General features: G+C 35.1%; 1 pseudogene across 1 annotated transcript; it reads left to right on the top strand.

Annotated features, from left to right (window-relative positions):
- The first annotated feature begins 5,727 nt into the window (after nucleotides 1–5,727).
- Nucleotides 5,728–7,661, top strand: LOC149577572 (aldehyde oxidase GLOX pseudogene; annotated as a pseudogene). Its single transcript, XR_016363641.1, has one exon. The product of XR_016363641.1 is annotated as an aldehyde oxidase GLOX pseudogene (transcript).
- Nucleotides 7,662–8,136: the final 475 nt, after the last annotated feature.

Here is an 8,136-nt window from a genome sequence, read left to right as displayed (position 1 = left end):
CCAACTCATGATTGTAAAAACATATGAAATTGGTTAACACAAGAGAATCATAGTCTTGAAGTTATTTCTTCTATAAAAGGCTTAAGGAATCTTATTTATCATGATGAGCCCAGTCATCACCTATTCCATAATATTTCTCACCTCATTGACCCTAATGGTAATCCTATTTTTGAATGTTCTCAAGGATTAGGATATGATCCACATACTGATTTATTATTAATGTCAAACCTAGTTTTAAATGTGCTCAAGTATTAGAGAGAAATATCTTCATAATAGTCATTCTAATTCATTTTAATATGAATCCAGAACCACCTTTGGATGCCCTGTTCTGGGCATCTCCTTAAGGTTAGACATATCTTAATGAAAGGAATTAAGGAAATTATTGGAGATTGTAAAATTTATGGATATATGGAGGAAATTTGGGTTAAATAAATACCCCTACAATAACTTAACAATCTTAGCCATGTCAAGCTATAGATCACAAGAATTTATAGAGAATTGGTGAATGACTATATTTGGTGGTGTGATAAAAAGATAAGTGGAAGGATTTTAAAAAAACTTAAGAGAAGTGATGGAACATATCTATGGATCATCAAATATTTATGAGATGGAATTAGTTGTTTGACTCCTCTCTTCCTTATCTTCTCTCTTTTCCCAATTGAGTAATACTGAGTGGGTTTGGAAATATAATACTTTTAGCTCCTTTTCTATTAAATCAACCTAGAGGGATTTGGATAATGGGAGTTATAGTAATTATATGTAGAAAATTATTTGGATGCCTAGTATAATTACTATGAAAAAATAATTCTTAGTGTTCCATTTCCCATGGGAATTTGCTTACTATTAAAAATCTTAACAGAAGGGCACTTTCTATGGTGACGTCCCTAGCGTCTATCTGAATGTGAAAGAATAGATAATTTATTCATTCATTTCCCTTTCCTTTGTTGGAATGTCTAGAAGGAATGAAACAACAAAATATTTACAGACTAGTCAAGAAACAACTTTGTCATACTCTAGATCATCAAACCAAAAGTTAAATAAAATATAAATGTTTATCCTTACAAGATTGAAGATCCTCCCCAATCTTCAAGAGACAAGGATAAATAGAGATGAGGTTTATGCCAAATAATTATAAATATCATTTGGTTGAGTATTATGAGGAGTAAATTAACTATCAAGATTCCCCTAGAGGATGAATAGGTTAAGTGTAATTTTGATGGTTGTACTATGGAGAATCCTCGGGTTCTAGCCACTACTGAAGTTATCAAAAGATTGGATGGGGTTTTTAATTTAAGGATTCAATAAGAATCTTGGTGTTGTCTCCAATAATCACGATGATGATAAAGCTACTTGGATTTGTATTAAACATGTTAAGAACTTGAACTATAAAATAATTGTTATAGAAGAATATTGTAAGTTGATTACAGATAATTGGAAGGGATTTGTTAAACTAACTTGTGGAACCTTTCAAATATATTGGAGGATTGCAATAGGATGTTAACCTCTTTCGACCAATACAAAATCCATCACACTCACAAGAAGGGAATAATTTTGTGTACTTTATGGATAATGTGGTATAAACTCCCAAGATTGGTGCTACATTAATTTTGACAATCATCCTCAAAGGCTTAAACAAATTCTAGCCAATAAGAGATGAGAATGATGTACTCTATTTTTTTCCTCTTCTATGAGGAGTTTAATAAATATCATTATTTTTCTAATTACTACCATGAAGTTTATTTTTGCACTGGGAATTATGGAAATTAAGTTTTTAGGTGTTAAGCTTGGTTATACCACGTTTTTTATGAGGAACAATTATTTCTACAATATCCCCTTGATAAAGGGGTGCCTCGGCATTGGGTTGAATGATCTTATAAATGATATTATGTGAGGATACTTGTTGGTTTCTATTATGTAAAGGAATATTCTATGGCCTTTAAGGAGAAAGGATTAAGATCCTAATATGGCTCCTAATCATATCTTGCAAAAGCACTATAAAATAGGATTGTGACTTAGGTGATATCTATGTCTGCTAAATAATTAGAGAGAAATTTAATATCAAAATACAATGAGGCTACTCTGAATTACAATGGCCTTTCTATGAATGAATATGACATTACTCAATTTTACATTAATGGTATATGTCTTTTCAACACTCTAAGGTATCTTTTCCAAATATTTTCTAGGAACCAATGCATGTGCATGATGATGAAAGGCAATGATATTAATACCTATTTTTCAATACAAAATGTTAAGAATATCTTCTCTAGGAAGATTTGAGATTGGTTTGGAAAGTGATGTAAAAAGGTTTTCTTATTTTATATTGATACTAGTACTTGTGAGCCTTTTCAAATGATTGCCTTCAATCTTTGGTTGAATATTGTTGAGGTAAAAGTGATGACTATGAATCTTATAAGATCCTAGTCAAATGACTATAGAGAGGTCATGTAAAATAGTAAACTATGAGAATTTTTACCAATGTAAAGTTGATGCCTTGCTTTCAAGCTATGTGTAGTTGTAATACTACCTTGTCTATGAAATTCTTTAATTCATGACATCAACTAAATGTTTTGATTAGGATTATTAACCTTATTATTACTATGGAACTAATTAAAGTGGTTATGGGGATGAAGTGAAAATCATACAAAATTGAGAAAAATAGTTCTAGAGACCATAAGGTGCACATGTAAATATTTCTCAATGAAGGTAAATTTTTTATGGTAGGTAGTAATGAAAATGTGTATGATAGATTTTATCCCTTACTACATTTTAGTATATTCTTATATTATGAAATACTTTAACCTTGAGGGTAACCATATATATTTTCACTATTAGAATTTCCCTGTTTTCAGCCATATATAAGAATGGCTAAAAAAATAGTCTTCCCCTCTAGGTTTCCATGTTCTAACTAGAGATGGAAATGTTTTAAAATGACCCCTTTGTTTATCCTAGGCAATAAAAAGGATATTCCTACCATGTTTTGGGATCGCACAAATGAGCTCAAAATATAGTAGTTTCCCTTGAAGATAACACTTCATCTAACCTTAGCAAAAGGTAGTGTAGTAGTGTTATATCTTCTTTGTGCAGGGTCTTTGATGGAGTTAAGAAGAAAGTTGTCTTCAATGGTTACTAGTCAAAGAAGAAGGGGGAAGAATGTGACGAAAAATAAAATTGATGGTCACAATTCACAACTATGAAGGGGAATAGGATGAGGACAATGAGAAGTGGATGGGTGAGTTTAATAATTTCTCAATGATCTAGGAGATAATTATAAAATTTAATGATACCAAATAAAGTAATCCTTAAGGTTTTTATCCCTTTTATCATGCTTCTCATGCTAAGAAATATTAGTAGTATTCTAGTATTGCTAGTCTTTTTCTTAGTTAATTTTTTGTCCAAATAATGTTGGACATTAGAGCCTCAACCTAACTAGGTGTGACCATACTTTGTTAAAATGATAATTTGAAAGATACTTTTTTTTAAAATTTTTTATGGAAGAGTATTTTGGCTATTTTGAAAGTAGTATTGAAAAGCTTGAGTTAAATTCTGATGTAAATGTTCCTTTGCTATTTTTGATTGATTTAGCATAGTGTAGGTTTTTGGGACATTTAACTATAATGACCTAAAGATAGGGTTTGACTATAGTTTTGTACTTTTTTTTACTTGTTGTATTATATAATGAAGGATATTTCCTTGGAAACTTTATAAAACAAAATTAAACAAAAAATACTAAATAAAGCCATAATATTCCAAAAACATGGTCACATCCTTACACTAGATGTGAGACTAGGAGTTGGACTTGGGAGCATATTTCTTCATCCTTTGAACAATGATCTAAAAGAACAATTATTAAGGCCTCAAAATGAGAATGATGAGGGGAGGAAATACCACGATTGGCATAACCATGTGCATTGAATGAGGATAAGTGAACTTTATTAGAAAATTAACCGTTGAAGGTTGCTAATAAAAAAAGATGAGATATTTACCACAATGAAGGGTTCCTTAGCGCTAGTAGAATAAAACACCTAAAATTGTATCCAGAGTTAATATTGAGGGAGCCAAAGAATCTATGTCAAACATGGTAAGAATCTCTAAAAATTCAAGAATCACTTGTTGCCTAAATTTCTTGGTGAACATTTTCATATAAGACATTTAAATTAATTGTAACAAATTATAATTTAATATAAACTTTAATTGTGATAGTAAATTAAATAATATACATTGATCATTCAAATTAAGTATTGAAATATACATGTTTCTAAAATAATCACCAATATTAATAAAATATAATTTTTTACCATAAATAAATATAATTTTTTGTAAAAAAAATTAATAACAATATTGAAATATAACATTCAATAGTGTTAATGAAAACAAACTCATAATTATATCTACAAAACACATCATAATGCTTAGGAAAAAGGAAAAATATTTACACTTTCATAACTTAAACAATTACTTTAAAACATACATAGAATATATACGCATTTTAAAATATGATAAATTAAATAATTACTTAAAAAGATACATAGAATATACGCATTTAAAAATTTGATAAATTAAATAATTACTTAAAAACACACACAGAATATATAGCCATTTCAAAATATATAAAATAAAATAATATATATTTATATCTTTGTACAGTTCAAATTCACCTAAATATTTTCAATCGTGTTCGAGTTCAACATTGTCTACTCTCTTTGTGGTCTTATTCAGTTGTTTGGTGGGCACTTGACATGGCTTTGTTCAAAACATAATCATTAGAACAGAATCTAAATACACGTGAGGCTTGCAAACCCTTCTTGAATGCAAGGACAAAAACGTGATCAGATAACGTATTCCAATACTATTGTGCTTTGTGGTACGTTAACAAACAGGAATTGAACCGGATTTGAAATTAGGCAGCAATTGATGTAAGAAATCGCATAAATATACTTATACTATCAAGAGAATCTAATGTGGGGGCTTCGATCTTGACCATTCTGAATCTTTTTTTAATTAACTTCTAATCGCTGGTATTTCCACGTTCCAGATCAATTATTTTTCTAACCAGGGAATTCAGAAATTCAATTAATGACGGCAGCAGTGACCCAAGAGTCGTCCAAATTGCCGAGCTAAAGAAATAAGATGTTTCTTAGGCCTTACTCCAAGACGAAAAGTTTTGAAGATCGTTCTATGTATGCTGAAAAGGAATAAGATGGAGTTTTACAGCAGAGATTTATAGTGTTGGGGCAGAATAATTAAAGAAAAGTAAAAGAAGAATAAAGAGAAAATTAACAGGTAATGAAGAATTAAATAATGGAAAAATGGGCTGGCGAGAATATTAAAGTAATAGAGTAGGTAGCATTTTTCATATGCAGACATAGATAATACGTTTAAGAGAGGTAGCCATCGCTCCAGCGTACGAGACGAAGGTTTTTCAAAGCTCAAGTTTACACGCTTCTAATTAAGACAATTAAGATTCGAAATCGAGACATTCAGCCAGTTGCAGAGAGCAAAAGAAAGCTCGTGGAAGAGGCCGCCTTTTACGTGTTCGATTGGTAGAGAAGCTCTCCATATCTGCACGCTAAAAAATCCTGTCTCCATGCGAGAATTCTGGCCCCATGCAAGAAATCCGCAACGGTTCAAAGCTGTTGGGGCGTTGGCGGCTTTAACAACTCCATCTCTTCAACGTGGAGTTTTAGATTTGCTCAGACCGCCTTCGTCAGCAAGTCGAGTGTGTATAAATACTCATAATTGCATGAAGAGAAGAGCACAATCAATCTGTCTGCCATTATCATTTAGTACGTGATTGGCAGAATGAGAATGATTGGATTAGTGTTTTTGTGTGCGGTTGTGGTGTTGTTGCATGTGTGGGGTGGCGGCGCACTGGACGTGAAGGGCGGGTCATGGCAGTTGGTGGTGAGCAATGGCGGTGTATCGGCGATGCATATGACCACAACGCATAAAGACACCGTTGTTATGTTCGATCGGACGGACTACGGTGCTTCTCAGCTCCGTCTCGACGGCGGGAGATGCAGAGATGATAATAACGACCTCGCGCTGAAGCACGACTGCTGGGCGCACTCCATCGAATACAACATCGCTTCCGGTGGCCTCCGTCCTCTGATGGTGATGACCGACACGTGGTGCTCTTCTGGCTCGTTCTCTGCCAACGGTGACCTGGTGAGCACCGGCGGCTACAACGACGGCGGCAAGGCTGTGCGCTATTTCGTTCCCTGCAGTAATTCTGCATGCGACTGGGACGACTCGAGGTCGAATTATCTTGCAGAGGAGCGATGGTATGCAACGAATCAGATTCTGCCGGATAACAGAGTCATCGTTGTGGGTGGCAGACGGGCTTTTTCATATGAATTCGTCCCCAAGAAGTCTGGAGAAGGGTATTATTCGCTGCCGATTTTGAGGCAGACGAATGTGAAGGACGTGGAGAACAATCTCTACCCTTTTCTTCACCTCTCCTCCGATGGAAATCTCTTCGTCTTTGCTAACAAAGATTCGATCTTGCTCGATTATAAAAACAACCGTGTTGTAAAGACGTTTCCTACTCTGCCAGGCGGCGCGAGGAATTATCCCTCGTCTGGTTCATCTGCAATGCTGGCATTGGCGGCGTCTGATGGATTTAAACGAGTGGAAATACTCGTCTGTGGCGGCGCTCCGGACAAGGCCTTCACTTCCGCAAATGCTGGGAATTTTATGACGGCGCTCCAGAGCTGCGGGAGAATTGTGATTACGGATTCGAACCCTGGCTGGGCGATGGAGAACATGCCTGCTCCGAGAGTCATGGGAGACATGTTAATTCTTCCCACCGGAGAAATTCTGATAATTAACGGCGCCCAAAGTGGGACTGCCGGTTGGGAGCTGGGTAGAAACGCTGCTTTTTCTCCGTTTCTGTACAGACCCAATTCATCGCCCGGGGTTCGATTCTCGACCCTGACGGCCTCTACCATTCCAAGAATGTATCATTCCACTGCAAATGTCTTACCCGATGGAAGGATCCTCGTCGGGGGTTCGAATCCCCACGTGGGCTATGTTCTCTCAGGAACGACTTATCCAACAGAGCTGAGACTGGAAGCTTACAGTCCATACTACTTGGACAGAGCGTATCAGATCTACAAGCCCACCATTGCGGCCTTATCTTCTTCCTCAGTAAACTATGGCAAAACCGTCACTGTTCAGTTCACTGTTTCTAATTACACTCCGCAGAACATTGGGTTCCATTTGTACGCGCCTTCCTTCACAACTCATTCTTTTTCCATGAACCAGAGGATGCTCATTTTGGCATCAAGCTCTCCGAAGTCAGTCAGAGGAACGTACTATGCAGTTGTGACGGCGCCGCCGAATTCAGTTATTGCGCCGGCGGGGTACTACATGCTGTTCGTTGTGAACAATGGGGTTCCAAGCGTGGGCAAGTGGGTTCATGTGTCTTAGAAGCTATCCTGTCTTTGTTCTGGCGAAGTCATATTTAATATGGTTGGATGGGAGCTTTGGGAAATTATATTTTAATGCTGTACTTTGGGAAATTTTTATTTTAAGGCTGTGCTTTGGGAATGTTCGAAACTCAAATAGCACATTGAAATTCAATTGGTAATACTGGTATAGGCTAATTTTCGAATAAAATGTACTAAAGACAAAATAAAGTCAAACTTTTCTTTTTTCCAGATTCACCTAGTGATTTTTTTCTAAATCTTTTGTTATTTTGGACTACAAACTATACAGATCATTAAGATCAAATGTTAGAATTTTAGGAAAAATTCATGATGTTTTCAATTTTTTGAAAATTGATCAGCTGTACAATTTGTAGAAAGGATAGCCGTGATATGATATCAACAGACACAATTCTTACAAATAAAATATCTCACCCCTGCGTACTATTCTATTGTTTCCATCCGATTTCACTGATTACTACTACATTTTGAGGGACTTAAAATGGTCCAAAAGGGAAATCTGTACCAGTGACCATTTTCATCATTCAAGAACGATTTCATAAAAGATATATTACGTCTTCTCATGAATTTGAATAGAATATTATAAAGAGAGGTGGGCTAGCAGTTTCTATCACGATATGGGAAACACTACCATTTAAAATTAGAGATCTCACGGAGAAATGTTAATACATATTACATGTTTCAATAG

The sequence above is a fragment of the Cupressus sempervirens genome, chromosome 1 (genome assembly GCF_028749045.1).
Source record: "Cupressus sempervirens isolate cs-2001-9-10 chromosome 1, ASM2874904v1, whole genome shotgun sequence".
NCBI classification, from domain to species: Eukaryota; Viridiplantae; Streptophyta; class Pinopsida; order Cupressales; family Cupressaceae; genus Cupressus; species Cupressus sempervirens.
The sequence above is the reverse complement of the archived record's forward strand: the minus strand, read 5'-3'. Positions and strand labels throughout refer to the sequence as shown.